We start from the raw sequence: 16,639 nt of genomic DNA on the forward strand, positions 1-16,639 counted from the left end.
TCCTGTATATCCCACCTATTTTTAATATGCAATTGCCATTTGTCTCCTTTGAAATGTCTAGGAGATGAATATGCCATGTAAGAAAACATTTGTTACTTTATTCATCAAGCACCTCAGATACATTGTATCCTAAAATGTTAGTATCTATATTAACAATACAGTTTGCAACCGTAGCTGCCAATTTGAATAAGATAAAGCATTTCTTGGTAAAATAAGAACTACATTTAATAGTAGTAGATACAGCCCTTAGCAGCAGAAACATAATTCCGAAAACGTACTTTTACAGATCAGAACGGTAGCAAGTGGATCACGAACTGTGGGAAAATAGTAACAGATGGGAACGGATAGGTTTGTCAGGCTTGTGGGAGAACGTCGCGGAAAAGCTGGGAACACGAACTGGCCGGTATCGGAAGACAGATGCAAAGTGTCCCATGAAAGACTACTTAGAGCAAATTCAAAGTTATGAGAAAAACCTAGGATTTTACTGCAAACCCCTACTCATCGGACAGGTAAAGAAAGCTAAGCCAAGTATAGACAGCCTGTAATGAAGAATTTGAGAAATCATTGTTTCGCCGTTTCATTACCGAATGGAACGACAAAATGCCCAAATACATTGTAGAATGGGACTAACCTCTCAGATCCAATTCAGAGTCATACGGAGAGTATAGGGTTAGGTGCAGATGCAGATGTTGTGGTGTGAGAGTAAATAGGTTAAAATTACGTGGACTTATGGAATGGAATGAGGTCGTTTCCCACAGAAACGCCGAAGGAACGAATGATGGGAAACAATACTTACCTGAAGACACAAGGAAGCACAACATGTGTTAAGAGATCAGGAAGTAGCAGCCTTGCTATTAGAGGAAACAGCAGAGAGCAACAATTATGGGGAAATAAGGAAACTAGAATATACCAGTAAACACTGAGTTTTTGAAGTGTGGAACTAGCGTTTAAATAACAACTTCAGACGTCTAATAACAAATGAATTATTGCGATAAATATTTAACTTCAAACATATAAGCGAGAAGAAATTTAGGGATGATCTGGAATTACGACTACAGTGTTTTGAAATTCGCTAAGGGCTCTCATTATGAAACACTGTATGATTATGACCTGAGTAATTTGTGCTCCATTTTATGCATAAGTTAGTTTTTGACGCATCTCGGTATTTATGTCGTCATATCTCCTGAGCTACGAGAACATTTTGCAGGTACATCCAGTGATATACATAAAATTGTGTACAATGTGTGTTGCCAATACTGTTAGTAATACTGAAGTAATAAATCAAAACGCCATGTCAGATGCTGAAGTTTTCCTGCGCTCCATTTTTAGCAAAACCGATTGTTTCATGCCTTCATATTTGTATGAATACATGTCTTCTGAAATATGTGTCGTACAATGATATAATTTTACAGGTAAATTCAATGATGTCTAGAGGTATTGTCTGCAAAACATGTTGCGAAGAGAGACAACAATATAGAAGTAGTAAATGAAAACGTCGTGTCTGACGTTGACGTTTTACTCCAAGCAATTTAATTTTTTAAATTCGTTCAATAACGGTGCAAAATTTGGAAAATCTAATTTTTGTTGCCCTTCGAATATAATAGACAGGTAACACGTAACCGGTAATAGGTTCTGATAGAGCATTTTTGTAATACAAATGGAATAATCAACTAGTACTGTCGGTTTAAGAGATTATCACCGATTACACAAACCAATAAAAGGGTCTCTTATGAGGTGAGACTGACTTTAACAATGCAGTCTGCTTTTCATTCGTTCTGAAGCACAAAGGTAAGTAACATTTGCAGTATAAAAAGTCGTTAAGAATTTGTACGTAGTAATGAGAGATATGAAATGCTGCTCCTCGTACTGGTATATTTATGAGTTGATGGTTTTGCAGGAAAGAAAGTAATGCAGGAAACAGCTAGATATTCATCTTCTGGAATGGTTATGTTCTTAACTGGATGTCGGTGGCGTGTGAGAACAAAATAGAAGAGTAGTGTGGTTATGACTAATCCTTTATATGTGGAGTAGATGGGTTAGTCAACCATGGTGGTGGTGCTCTTTCAAGTTATGTGGGAGAGGATCTGGAATCTAGCATGCTGCTAAATGGAAGGAACGTCTTCCTCGTGTCATCCGCCTACTGACCAATCTGATGAAGCCCGCCACAATTTCCTATACTGTGCCAACTTCTTCACCTAAGAGTAGCACTTTCATCCAGTCTTATCAATTATTTGTTCTATATTTTCGTGTCTTAGGCTACAGCTTTTAACTCTGTTACTTCCCCTATTACCCTGCAAATAGTTCTTCTGATGTCTCTAAATGTGCCCTATCGTCTTGCTTCTTCTGCTACTTTGTAGCTCCCGCATATTCATCTGCTAAGCATTTCAGAGGAGAACCTTCTCATTTCCTGTCAGTCCGCTTAACTTTCATGATCCGTCATCCATTATCACCACATCTCAAATGAATTGATTCTCCTTCTTTAAATTTTTCGACGTCCACGACCATCTTGTGTCCCAGAAACAGGTTTTCGGGAGCTTCTTCCTCAGATTAATAAAAATATGTTTCATACTACGTGGTTGGTGCATAAGATCGTAGCGTTTGTCCGTAAGTTTAATAAACACAACAAATTTTCATAACGGAGATTACTTAGACATCAATAATATATTCTCCTTCACTATCTACTATGGTCTACCAACGTTAAGATAACTTATCGAGTCAGCGGTTGTAGAAATCACATGGTTTTGAGGCGAAGAACTCGTCGAGCTATGTTTGAAGCACATTTTCGTCCGAAAGTTGTTCGATAGAGAGGGGGAAAGGTGAGAATCTGAGCGGGCAACATGAAGTAAGACAGATGCTGAATGACTTCCAAATCTAACTCCTATATAGCATTTTTGGTCAGTCAATCGGAATGCTGGCGGGCATCATCATGAGTAGTATCGCTACACGCGGTCTTCCTGGTCGTTGTTCTTGGAGTGCGTCGGCAAGACGTCTCACTAGTCGCAACAAATTCCAGCAGTGATGGTTACTCTTCGGTGAAGCAATTCGTAGTAAATCACACCGTCGTTGTTCTACCAGATGCATAACGTTACAATTCGTCGATGCGTGCAAGTCTTTGTACGGGGCGTTTCTGCTTTGTTTCGACTCAGACACTTTTTTTCATTTCCATATGCAGGCGTAAAGACATCATTTCCCGTCACAAGTATCGATATTGGCTATGAATTATCAGTGTTGTTCACGAGCCAACAGATAACGAGCAAGCAAAGATGCACACATGGTCACCTACTGATTTTTGTGGTTTTGACTTAGAGCAACCACAAATTTTTTTAAACTTTCCCGTTGCATGCAAATGTCGCCCGATAGTGGAAGAATCACACTTAGTCGCATTTGACAGTTGTCGAAAACACTGACGTTGACCGTTATAGATGAATGAGTTTGAACTACATTCATCAAACCCCAAAAGCCTCCAAGATCACGGACAGTCACTAATGTTAAAACGATCCTCCTTAGAACGACAAAATCCTTTTCTTGCACCTGTTATTTTACTTCTGATGTGATGGTGTAAGAGGATTCATTCACTTTGTCTAACATGTGAATCCTTACTTGGTATTTTGTGTCACTAATGTAACTTCTGCTGCTTCTTAATAGTTTCGTCTTTCTTCGCTTTGCTCTTGGTCGAAATTGCGCTTTTCTTATAAATACTGAAGTAGCTTACCATTACATTATATGCGTTCTTTTTTGAGTCGTCAGTCTTCTGTCTGGTGTAATGCAGATCGCCAAGAATTCATTTCCTCTTCTGTACTATTCTTTTCTTCTCAGAGTAGCACCTAGCACTTACGTCCTCAGCTATTATCTAAACTATTGCTGTTGGTGTTGGTTTGGTGTAGATTCTGATGAGGACAATCATTTCACAGATTTTTTTACAGTATATCACTCTCTGACCTACCTTCCTTTTCACAATGGATTCTCGGAACCGATGACCGTAGCAGTCTGGTCCCTTCAATCCCACAAACCAATCCACCACAATGAATTCTACTCTCGTTGTACCATTTTCTGTTGCCGTTGATATAGCCGTAACTCACCTCATCAGATATGTTCCACAAGCTGCAACATGGTCGCGAATTGACCAGTGACTAGAATACAGAATAAATTTCCTTTATTTCGCGTCTGTGGTCACAAATCTATTGTCATCAGACTACCGTTTTCGGTCTATGATGACCATCCTCAGATCTTTTTTATAAAAACGTGTCCTAATATTCGATGCCACTGTGGTTCCAGTATATTAGGACATCTTTTTAATCTGAGGATGGTCATTATAGATCTAAACCGGTAGTCTGATGACAAAAACATCTGTGACCAAAGACGTGAAGTAACTAACCTGCTTTATCCACGATGTTATTAAATTCATTGCAGACGTAGATCGTATTCCATATTTAATTCGAAATACTTAAGTTTGACTCAGACCATGGGTGGGCAACCGACGGCCAGCAGGATGGATCGGCCCCGCGGATGAAACTCAGTCGAGAGAGAACTACTTGCTGGGCCCTCACATATTCAGTATTAATATCAATACACGAGAAGGACTGACGAACAGCATTGAAGCTGCCAAACGATTCTCTGTGTTACCAACACGAAATTAGCGTGTGTGTGGTGGTGGGGTTGGGGGGGGGGGGGGTGTCGAGTATTAACGCTTTCACAATTCGCCATTCTGTTTTTCGAATGTTACAGTATGACATCTATGTAATATAGTCAAATGAACAAATAAATGATGTCATAATCTATTTAATGTGATAGAAGCAGCTCATACCTATGCGAGCTGCTATTAAAAGTGATTTTGGATAAAAATTTGAAAAAAGTCTTTCTCATAGTCTTTGTGGATATTGACACTCTCTAGTACCCTGCCTGTTGCCTAAAACAACAAAGTTATTCCATACTGCGTGTCGATGAGGAGTGTCTATCTCATTCCATATTTTTTTTCTGTTCTCTCTCGTTTTACATAAATAAATAATTCCTGAGCGTTTTCGATGTACTAGAACACGGGAGTTGTAGAAATCGAATGGAGTTCATAATGAATTATCTGTAACCACCTGCTTTTATTGGAGTTTTCATGACATTTCAAGATGCTTGGCATCCAGTCTTCAGATGTTTACATTTATTTACATGTCGTGATCATTCCTTCTTTGCTAAAGATGTTGCAAAATTATGCAGCATACGTTTTTAAGACAACTGTTGCAAATCGCCATAAGTAAGGAAACGTATTCACGACCCATAAATATTTAACGTAAATATATGGAGATGGGTTGAATGTGAGATGAATATACTCGTAAACACCCGTTTTCTAAGGCATAATTTTTTTTCGTCGGGTGACCATTCATGTCGGCATGTTACCTCATGTACATTACAATCGTGGACGCTAAAATTGTGACTTTACGCACTACGAGCGCTGCTGTCGCGTCACGTGACGAGACGACCAGCAAGCTGAAGTAACAATTTGAATTAGAGCCATAGATTTGCAAAGGTTGCCGATGTCTGAAGTAGAAAATTACGTTAAACTCTCGCACATCTTGAAATTAAAATAATCCGTATAATCTGTACTTCATAAGAAATCTGGATACATGCGAACAGAACTCGCGCACCAAGGGTTCCGTACACTCTTGATTATGTATTTAGACAGATCGTTCATTCAGTCAATTGAGAATTTTGACAATTTTTGTCATTGATATCGATACTAGAGACACCTCCAGAAATGTGACGTAAATGACCGTAACCTTTTTCATCTGCCAAGGGAACTTACACTATAGTATGTGACATAAATTTCAACTTGATAAGTCTACCCCTTCCTGAGATAATGGGGTCTTGACAGATGGACAGACAGAAAATCGGATAACATGATAAAAATGCATTTTTCGTGTGATGTAATCACTAATTAAAAATTTTCGGATTTTTTCGTTACGTGTGCTGTTAAACTCTACTTCCTGCCAAAATTCACGATTCTAGATCAACAGGAAGTACACTATAGGTTTTGGTGAGTGAGTTTGTGAGTATGGAAGTATGTGACATAAATGAACGTTTCTTTTGTCTGCACTGTCTTGGAAGTTTAAAGGTTTTACACCACCAAGGATTCATAACCCTTTGCTAAGGAAAAGGGGGTCTTAGCATTGTGACATCCACACATTCGAATAAAACATGACAAGAATTGATTTGTGCAGATTAATTATAAATTGACAATTTTCGAATTTTTTCTCTTGCTTGTACTGTGAAACCTTGGTTCTTGCCACATTTAATTACTCAAGGTCAACGGGAGGCAACCTATAGGTTTTGATGAGTTAGTTTGCTAATACCAAAATAGGTAACATAAATGGCCTCCCACAACTGACTCTTTAACCACTATTTGTTTTGTAAATGATATCCTGCATAACGAATAGTGTAATAGTTTTGTTCTCCTTCGAAAAAATAATGTCTGTGTATTTGTAGAAATGCTGCATCTTTGAATTGACATCCTTAGATTTGTTTTGACTTCTCTTTAAAAAATGTGCTATAGGATTAAAAGTGTACGTATATAAAGATGTTAATTCATACTATGGTTTAAAACCATACATCCACCACTGGAAACAGTAATTCATTTGTAGATTTGTATTCGTTTTGTAGAGTTATGTTCACAGTGTGTCACTTTCTAGTCTAACATTGTAATCTTACTAGAACCAGAATTAACCTCAATCTGAAAAAGAACTATGTAGACATTCAAAGCACCTGAAGATGAGCCCCCAAAGTTCGAAATGCATCGCACATTGAAATTAAATCACGATTGTGACTGATGACTGTTGTCCTTTATTTTACGAGAGTATTTCAGTCACGGAAGAAACACTAGGAACACTGGATAAATCTGATACATCTACTTACCTGTTCCTGAGCGAAAGGGTTCTTAACATACAATCCGACAGACAGATAGACAAAAAAATCGACCTGAAAGGGCTCCGTTTTTATCGATTGAGATACGGAAGCCTGGAAAGGTGTACAGTGGTCGTTCCGTAGGTACTTGAAGAGTGGCAGTGAATGCACTTCAACTCACCGACGAAGAGTGAAAGATCGCCGAAGTCTGAAGCCTTTGTGTCTTGTGGGAGACGGGAGGCGCAGAGTTGCTGGCTATGCGGGTAGCGGAGCTGCGCGGCGCTGCGCTGCGCTGGTAATGGGGAGTCGCCCAGGGGTTTCCCCTCCCTTACCGGATTACCAGGCCGGCGCGAGTCGCTCTGATGACGCCACCAGGGAGCCCCGTCCTTTGTCACACTGCCGCCGTGAGTGCTGCCTACTCGCCAGATTTATACAGAGCTCCGCCCACGGCGGCGCCCAGCTTTCGCCAGCAGCGGGTCATGGTTTTGTCCTCTGCGGCGCCACTCTGTTTCTCCAGCTGCAGCGCTGAAATTTGCCACATGAACGGCTGAGACAATCTATAGCGATAAAAATTCACAATACGAGGCTCTACAACCGCATCGAAGTAATACTCTGCTCCCCCGCCCCCCTCCTGTAAAACTATCTTTCCGTAGCTATTTCTATGCAGATTAAGCACAATTTTGTGTTTAGGTACGTTCTTACAATATTAATAACAGAAAGTAAAATAAAAATCGATATTTTACTGCCTTTGTCAGATACTGTGCATTATTCTTAGTATGATTTATAAAAAGCCAAAGATATTATTAGTTCCTAATAAATGTACAAGATTTGTAGACGTGGAGGAAACTTTGACAATGTTGACTGGAACACACTCTTTGAAATTCTGAAAGCGACAGTGGTAAAACACATGGAGAGGAAGGCTGTTTACCACTTGCACGGAAACCAGACGGTAGTTATGAGGGTCTGGAGGCATGAAACGGAAGCAGTGGCTGGGAATGGACTGAGACATGGTTGTAGGCTATCCCCAGTGTTACTGAAGTTTCGCTATTTTGGCTGTAAGATAACTAATAAAGGGGGAAGTAAAGGTAATATAAAATATATACCGGCAATGGGTAGAAAAGCATTTCTGAAGACGAGAAATTAGTTAGTATCGAATATAGATTTAAATGTTAGCAAATCTTTTATGAAATTATTTCTGTGGAGTGCAGCCACGTACGGAAGTAAAACATAGAAGATAAACAGTTGAGACAGGAAGCGAATAGAAGCTATGGAATGAAAAGCTGCAGAAATCTGATTAGTTGGGTAGGTCACGTAAGTACTAAGGAGGGACTGAAGAGCATTGTTTTGAGCGAACCAAGCTCCTTGATTACAACCTTGAAGTCCAGTTTGGTTGCTGCGCTGTATGCTGTCAACATAATAGCAACATTTGACAGTCTGCTACGCCCACGCTCAATCCTAAGTTTGTTGGAACTGCCTTCACAAGATACTGTCAATGGCATTATCACAAACATCCTCAAATACCGGGTGATCAAAAAGTCAGCATAAATTTGAAAACTTAATAAACCACTGAAAAATGTAGATAGAGAGGTAAAAACTGACACACATGCTTGGAATGACATAGGGTTTTATTAGAACAAAAAAAAGTATTGCTAGACGCGTGACAGATCTCTTGCGTGCGTCGTTTGGCGATGATCGTGTTCTCAGCCGCCACTTTCGTCATGCTTGGCCTCCCAGGTCCCCAGACCTCAGTCCGTGCGATTATTGGCTTTGGGGTTATCAGAAGTCGGAAGTGTATCGTGATCGACCGACATCTCTAGGATGCTGTAGGCAACATCCGACGCCAATGCCTCACCATAACTCCGGACATGCTTTACAGTGCTGTTCACAAAATTATTCCTCGACTACAGCTATTGTTGAGGAATGATGGTGGACATATTGAGCATTTCCAGTAAAGAACATCATCGTTGCTTTGTCTTACTTTGTTATGCTAATTACTGCTATTCTGATCAGATGAAGCGCCATCTGTCGAACATTTTTCGAACTATTGGTTTTTTTTTGTTGTAATAAAACCCCATGTCATTCCAAGCATGTGTGTCAATTTGTACCTCTCTATCTACATTTTTTCGTGATTTATTCAGTTTTCAAATTTATACTGACTTTTTGATCACCCAGTATATTTCGATGTTTCGACAAGTATCTCTTAAGCTTTACTGTCAATAAGTATTCACAACATTCAAATAGGACGTCGTGTCCGGATATCGTGTCTGTGTTCCTTTAACCAGATCTTAAAATTAGACATTACGTTTTCTAACTCCTTTGTATCAGTATGTCTAATCATGTTTCATTCCATGGGAATAGTTTCTCTCCACGACCATTATGTGATCCAGGTCAAAAATAAGTTCTGCATCGGTCGTATATCATGCGTATTTTATTGCTGATCTAGATTTCAGCAAACCATTCAGTTATCATCAATGCTATAAATACAAAATATTACAGGAATCAAATATTGTAAGAGCACACTCAACATTAACGATATTACAGTTTTACAAAACGCCAATTGCACAATTACATACATTATAGATAGATTCAGCATAATTATTATTATAATGTGGTATTTTGGTTAGTGGCAGGTTCGTGTCTTGAAACACAGAATTTTAGACGCCGATGTTCCCTATCTTCCTTCAGTCTGCTGTATCTCCCTCCCTCTTTCATACCACAAAAATTTTAAATTCTTCCTCTTCCTCGTCCCGTAGTTCCTTTGATCTCACCTTCGACGACGTCATGTGCGAGCCTCTCTAAGTATGTGTTCCGATCGAGTTGGACTTCCTCAGAAGATCTGTGTTGAGAACAGTTTTCTTCTCTCCTACAATTCTTACTTCATTTCTTACTTTACCGTCGTTTGTCACCCGATCTGACCGGTTGATTTTCTCTATTCTTCTCACCGCCATATTTCAAACTTTCCAAGTATTTTTTTGCGTTTTTCTTATTGTCGACGTCTCTCCTCCATACAGTGCACTTTATCAGTTTATACCTTAATTCAAACACAAACTGCTTGGCAGCAGCGTCCGCCTCATGTCGAATGCGATTTGGTCTGGTGATTCTTGCTCGAAATTTACTTGCGCACTGGATATCTTTTGTCATTTCTTGAGTGTTGAAAGTTATCATCAAAGGTTTCACCCATTTTGATATCCGAATCACTTTTGATTTCTCGATGATGATTTCCGTTCCGTATTCCCTTCCAGTCGCTAACAACCGGTCCATCATTTGCTGCAGCTGACATTGCATAATTTATGGTGTTGACAAGTCGTCTTATTGTTGTTGCTGTGGTCTTCAGTCCTGAGACCGGTTTGATGCAGCTCTCCATGCTATCCTGTCCTGTGCAAGTTTCTTCATCTCCCAGCACCTAACGCAACATGCATCCTTCTGAATCTGCTTAGTATATTCATCTCTTGGTCTCCCTCTACGATTTTTACCCTCCACGCTGCCCTCCAATGCTAAATTTGTGATCCCTTGATGCCTCAGAACATGTCGTACCAACCGGTCCCTTCTTCTCATGAAGTTGTGTCACAAACTCCTCTTCTCCCCAATCCTATTCAATACCTCCTCATTAGTTATGTGATCTACCCATCTAATCTTCAGCATTCTTCTGTAGCACCACATTTCGAAAACTTCTATTCTCTTCCTGTCCAAAATGTTTATTGTCCGTGTTTCACTTCCATACATGGCTACACTCCATACAAATACTTTCAGAAACGACTTCCTAACACTTAAATCTCTTCTTCAGAAACGCTTTCCTTGCCAGTGCGTCTACATTTTATATCTTCTCTACTTCGACCGTCATTAGTTATTTTGCTCCCCAAATAGCGAAACTCCTTTACTACTTTAGGTGTCTCATTTCCTAATCTAATACCCTCAACATCACCCGATTTTATTCGACTACATTCCATTATCTTCGTTTTGCTTTAGTTGATGTTCATCTTATATCCTCCTTTCAAGACACTGTCCATTCCGTTCAACTGCTCTTCCCAGTCCTTTGCTGTATCTGACAGAATTACAATGTCATCGGCGAACCTAAAAGCTTTTATTTCTTCTCCATGAATTTTAATACCTACTCCTAATTTTTCTTTTGCTTCCCGTACTGCTTGCTCAATGCACAAATTGAATAACATTGGGAGAGGCTACAACCCTGTCTCACTCCCTTCCCAACGACTGCTTCCCTTTCATGCCCCTCGACTGTTATAACTGACATCTGGTTTCTGTACAAATTGTAAATAGCCTTTCGCTCCCTGTATTTTACCCCTTGCACCTTTAGAATTTGAAAGAGAGTATTCCAGTCAATATTGTCAAAAGCTTTCTCTAAGTCTACAAATGCTAGAAACGTAGGTTTGCCTTTCCTTAATCTTCCTTCTAAGATAAGTCGTAAAGTCAGTATTGCCTCACGTGTTCCAATATTTCTACGGAATCTAAACTGATCTGCCCCGAGGTCTGCTTCTACCAGTTTTTCCATTCGTCTGCGAAGAATTCGCGTTAGTATTTTGCAGCTGTGACATATTAAACTGATAGTTCGGTAATTTTCACATCTGTCAATACCTGCTTTCTTTGGGATTGGAATTATTATATTCTTCTTGAAGCCTGAGGGTACTTCGCCTGTCTCATACATCTTGCTCACCAGATGGTAGAGTTTTGTCAGGACTGGCTCTCCCAAGGCCGTCAGTAGTTGTAATTGAATGTTGTCTACTCCCGGGGCCTTGTTTCGGCTCAGGTCTTTCAGTTCTCTGTCAAACTTATTCACGCAGTATCGTATCTCCCATTTCATCTTCATCTACATTCCATTTCTATAATATTGTGCTCCAGTACATCGGCCTTGTACAGACCCTCTATATACTCCTTCCAGCTCTCTGCTTTCCCTTCTTTGCTTAGAACTGGGTTTCCTTCTGCATATTCATGCAAGTGGTTCACTTTTCTCCACAGGTGTCTTTAATTTTCCTGTAGGCAGTCTCTATCTTGACCCTAGTGAGATAAGCCTCTACATCCTTACATTTGTCCTCTAGCATTCCCTGCTTAGTCATTTTGCACTTCCTGTTGATCTCATTTTTGAGACGTTTGTATTCATTTTTGCCTGCTTCATTTACTGCGTTTTTATGTTTCCTCCTTTCATCAATTAAATTCAATATTTCTTCTGTTACCCAAGGATTTCTACTAGCCCTCGTCTTTTTACCTACTAGATCCTCTGCTGCCTTCACTACTTCATTCCTCAGAGCTACCCATTCTTCTTATACTCTACTTCTTTCCCCCACTGCTGTCAATTGATCCATTTTGCTCTCCCTGAAACTGTACAACCTCTGCTTTAGTCAGTTTATCCAGGTTCCATCTCCTTAAATTACCACCATTTGGCAGTTTCTTCAATTTTAATCTGCAGTTCATAACCAATAGAGTGTGGTCAGAGTCCACATCTGCCCCTGGAAATGTCTTACAGTTTAAAACCTGGTTCCTAAATCTCTCTCTTACTATTATATAATCTATCTATACCTTTTAGTATCTCCAGGGTTCTTCCATGTATACAACCTTCTTTTATGATTTTTGAACCAAGTGTTAGCTATGATTAAGTTATGCTCTGTGCAAAATTCAAACAGACGGCTTCTCTTTCATTTCTTACCCCCAATCCATATACACCTAATATGTTTCCTTCTCTCCCTTTTCCTACATTCGAATTCCAGTCACCCATGACTATTAAATTTTCGTCTCCCTTCACTATCTGAATAATTTCTTTTATCTCATCATACACTCCTGGAAATGGAAATAAGAACACCGTGAATTCATTGTCCCAGGAAGGGGAAACTTTATTGACACATTCCTGGGGTCAGATACATCACATGATCACACTGACAGAACCACAGGCACATAGACACAGGCAACAGAGCATGCACAATGTCGGCACTAGTACAGTGTATATCCACCTTTCGCAGCAATGCAGGCTGCTATTCTCCCATGGAGACGATCGTAGAGATGCTGGATGTAGTCCTGTGGAACGGCTTGCCATGCCATTTCCACCTGGCGCCTCAGTTGGACCAGCGTTCGTGCTGGACGTACAGACCGCGTGAGACGACGCTTCATCCAGTCCCAAACATGCTCAATGGGGGACAGATCCGGAGATCTTGCTGGCCAGGGTAGTTGCCTTACACCTTCTAGAGCACGTTGGGTGGCACGGGATACATGCGGACGTGCATTGTCCTGTTGGAACAGCAAGTTCCCTTGCCGGTCTAGGAATGGTAGAACGATGGGTTCGATGACGGTTTGGATGTATCGCGCACTATTCAGTGTCCCCTCGACGATCACCAGTGGTGTACGGCCAGTGTAGGAGATCGCTCCCCACACCATGATGCCGGGTGTTGGCCCTGTGTGCCTCGGTCGTATGCAGTCCTGATTGTGGCGCTCACCTGCACGGCACCAAACACGCATACGACCATCATTGGCACCAAGGCAGAAGCGACTCTCATCGCTAAAGACGACACGTCTCCATTCGTCCCTCCAGTCACGCCTGTCGCGACACCACTGGAGGCGGGCTGCACGATGTTGGGGCGTGAGCGGAAGACGGCCTAACGGTGTGCGGGACCGTAGCCCAGCTTCATGGTGACGGTTGCGAATGGTCCTCGCCGATACCCCAGGAGCAACAGTGTCCCTAATTTGCTGGGAAGTGGCGGTGCGGTCCCCTACGGCACTGCGTAGGATCCTACGGTCTTTGCGTGCATCCGTGCGTCGCTGCGGTCCGGTCCCAGGTCGACGGGCACGTGCACCTTCCGCCGACCACTGGCGACAACATCGATGTACTGTGGAGACCTCACGCCCCACGCGTTGAGCAATTCGGCGGTACGTCCACCCGGCCTCCCGCATGCCCACTATACGCCCTCGCTCAAAGTCCGTCAACTGCACATACGGTTCACGTCCACGCTGTCGCGGCATGCTACCAGTGTTAAAGACTGCGATGGAGCTCCGTATGCCACGGCAAACTGGCTGACACTGACGGCGGCGGTGCACAAATGCTGCGCAGCTAGCGCCATTCGACGGCCAACACCGCGGTTCCTGGTGTGTCCGCTGTGCCGTGCGTGTGATCATTGCTTGTACAGCCCTCTCGCAGTGTCCGGGGCAAGTATGGTGGGTCTGACACACCGGTGTCAATGTGTTCTTTTTTCCATTTCCAGGAGTGTACATTTCATCAATTTCTTCATCATCTGCAGAGCTAGTTGGCATATAAACTTGTACTGATGTAGTAGGCGTGGGCTTCGTGTCTATCTTGGCCACAATAATGCATTCACTATTCTGTTGGTAGTAGCTTACCCGCACTCCTATTTTTTTATTCATTATTAAATCTACTCCTGCATTACCCCTATTTGATTTTATATTTATAACCCTGTATTCACATGACCAAAAGTCTTGTTCCTCCTGCCTCCGAACGTCACTAATTCCCACTATATCTAACTTTAACCTATCCATTTACCCTTTTTAAATTTTCTAACCTACCTGCTCGATTAAGGGATCTGACATTCCACTCTCCGATCCGTAGAACGCCAGTTTCCTTTCTCCTGATAATAACGTCCTCTTAAGTAGTCCCCGCCCAGAGATCCGAATGGGGGACTATTTTACCTCCGGAATATTTTACCCAAGAGGAGGCCATCATCATTTAACCATACAGTAAAGCTGTATGCCCTCGGAAAAAACTACGGCTGTAGTTTTCTCTTGCATTCAGCCGTTCGCAGTACCAGCACAGCAAGGCCGTTTTGATTATTGTTAGAAGGCCAGACCAGTCAATCATCCAGACTGTTGCCCCTGCAACTACTGAAAAGGCTGGTGCCCCTCTTCAGGAACCACACGTTAGTCTGGCCTCTCAACAGATACCCCTCCATTGTGGTTGCACCTACGGTACGGCCGTCTGTATCGCTGAGGCACGGAAGCCTCCCCACCAACGGCAAGGTCAATGGTTCATGGGGGGTCGTTTTAATATCTTGAAGTTTTCACATTCTTTTAAAGTGTCTCTCGCCAGTCGTTCTCGGCAACAGACAATATCCTTGTGTGACCCATTTTTTCCACGCTGTTTGTTTCTCCGTTGTTCAGTCACACCTGTACTCTTTCTCCCAGGTACAATCTGAGAAATAATCTCTGGTTTCTCCAGTTCATTCTTATCTGCTAAAGGATGTTCATCAATTTTGTCCAGCTGACTCTATCGAATGTCTTCTGACGATATATATAACGAGCGCAAACTTCATCGACAACAGCCAAAACACTCTTCGACAAAATTCTCACCATGCCGATGGCGTCTCTGCTTCCTTTTCCTTTTCTAAATCGAAACTGTCCTCTCCAATTACTTCTTTAATTTTGTGTTCCAGCGTTCTATTGATCTTCGTCTAGGGTGAGATCAGACTATCTGTTGTGTAGCCACTTCATTTCTTGGCTTCCTGTTTATTCTCAAGAGCAACCATTGTTACCTCCCAAAATTCCTTAGGCACTTCTCCAGTCTCATTGATTTTATTTATGAGCTGCATCAATGCTTTCAAACCTACGTTTCCGACTTTTTCAGCAAATCCAACATCCTACGGTACTTCTTTGCTTGCTCCAGATTTTCTCCTCTTCATACCCTTAGTCGCCTTCTCTAGATGTCAGTACACTGGGACCCTTTCTGTCTTCGTGAATCAGCACCTCCGTCTCTACTTCGAGGTCATGCGGCGGATGACGTTCCTTACCGTAGTCCCTTTAGATATTGTTCCCTTACTTTCAACACCTCAGCTTGTTCAGCAATCACTTTACGTATTCTGCTCATACTTTCAGCAGCTCCGCTTGTTCAGTATCCATTTGCCCCTAGTATCTTCTACTCTGGAAGGCCTTGCTTCTTTGCTTTTTTGTTCTCCCTCCCTCCCAGGTCCTTCATTTTCTGTCACATCAGATAATACCTAGCTCTTTTCTGTAGTTCCCCTGTTTCGTCGCACATTTATTCTACTACTTTTCCTTCGCTTTTCCTTTTCTCCTGAGTGGGTTGATAAGTCTTCTGCTTTCTTCTTCATTAACATTTTTACCCTTTCTCCTTTCCTACATCCTCTCCAGAATTTCATTGGTGATCTAGGGTTTCCTCGCTCTCTTTTTGACTATCTCCAAACTTCACTCAACTATTCAAGAAATTAGTTTAAAATTTCGCCACTGCACTTCCACGCATGCATTACACCTCTCACTTCACTAGATTGTTGCTACAAAGAGTCTCTTACTATCTCATTGTTCTCTCTTCCCTTCCCCAGGTCGCAGATCTTTAACCTTATTCTGATATCTGCAACCAACAGGTTGTGATCCGAGTCGACGTGGGCATCTAGCATAGACTTGGCATTTATCACCCAGAACCTAAACTTCTGAGATGAATGTAGACTACCTGATATCGGCTAATGCCTCTTGGGCTTTCCCATGTGTGTAAATCTCTCTTCCTTTTCCTAAACAAAGAGTTCATCGGCACCAAGTTGTTCCTCTGGCAAAATTCCTCTAGCTTCCCTCGTTTGTCTTTTCTTCTTCCTAACCCATATTGTCCCAAGATGTTTTGTTCACTGCCTTCTCCAACCTCACATCCCATTGTCCCTCTTCCTCTGCTTCATCCCTTATTTTCTCCACTTCCTCGTCATCGTGACTCCATGTCCGTATATGCTCTTATTTTCACAAACAGTGAAAGATTACTTTGGCACAGTACTTTAGTCACAATTGGCTTACCTTAATTTTCCATCAC

This window comes from Schistocerca americana, chromosome 7 (assembly GCF_021461395.2).
Source record: "Schistocerca americana isolate TAMUIC-IGC-003095 chromosome 7, iqSchAmer2.1, whole genome shotgun sequence".
Classification (NCBI taxonomy): domain Eukaryota; kingdom Metazoa; phylum Arthropoda; class Insecta; order Orthoptera; family Acrididae; genus Schistocerca; species Schistocerca americana.